Source organism: Elephantulus edwardii, unplaced genomic scaffold (genome assembly GCF_000299155.1).
Source record: "Elephantulus edwardii isolate Elephantulus edwardi_28Jun2011 unplaced genomic scaffold, EleEdw1.0 scaffold00313, whole genome shotgun sequence".
NCBI lineage: Eukaryota > Metazoa > Chordata > Mammalia > Macroscelidea > Macroscelididae > Elephantulus > Elephantulus edwardii.
Window position 1 is genome coordinate 1,241,793 of NW_006400063.1, and position 848 is coordinate 1,242,640.

Here is an 848-nt window from a genome sequence, read left to right on the forward strand (position 1 = left end):
GGTGACCCAACAGAGTGTGGAAACTATAGAACAATTTCATTGATTTCACATGCAAGCAAGATTCTACGGGAGATTATCCAAAAACGACTGCAACAGCACATCAGCAGAGAACTGCCAGAAGTAGGGGCTGGGTTTAGAAGGGTTCATGGTACTGGGGATATTGTAGCTAATGTTAGATGGATCTTAGCTGAAAGGAGGGAATACAAGAGGAATGTCTGTGTTTCATTGACAATGCAAAGGTGTTTGTGTGGATCATAACAAACTGTGGCTGACTCTGAAGAGAATGGGAATCCCAGAACACTTGATTGTGCTAATGAGAAACCTATACTTGGACCAAGAGGCAGTCGTAAGAACAGAGCAAGGAAAAACGGCATGGTTCAAAATTGGGAAGGGCGTGCCCCAGGGATGTGTCCTGTCTCCATACCTTTTCAACCTATATGCAGAACAGATTTTCCGAGAGGCTGGGCTCTATGAAGAGAAGTGTGGCATCAGGATTGGTGGAAGATCTATCAACAATCTGTGTTATGCAGACGACACAACCCTGCTTGGTGAAACTGAGGAGGACCTGAATCAATTGCTGCAGAGGGCCAAGGACTGCAGCCTCCAATATGGATTAAGGTTCAATGTCAAGAAGACAAAGATTCTCACCAATGGACCAATAGGCAGCATCAGGATGGATGGTGAAGAGATTGAGATTGTTCGCAGCTTTAGGTTGTTTGGCTCCACTGTCAACACTCTTGGCACCAGTAGCCAGGAAATAAAAAAACGTATTGCGATGGGAAAGTCTGTGGTTAGGGAACTCTCTAATGCACTCAAGAGCAACAGTGTCTCTCTGGAGACTAAGGTGC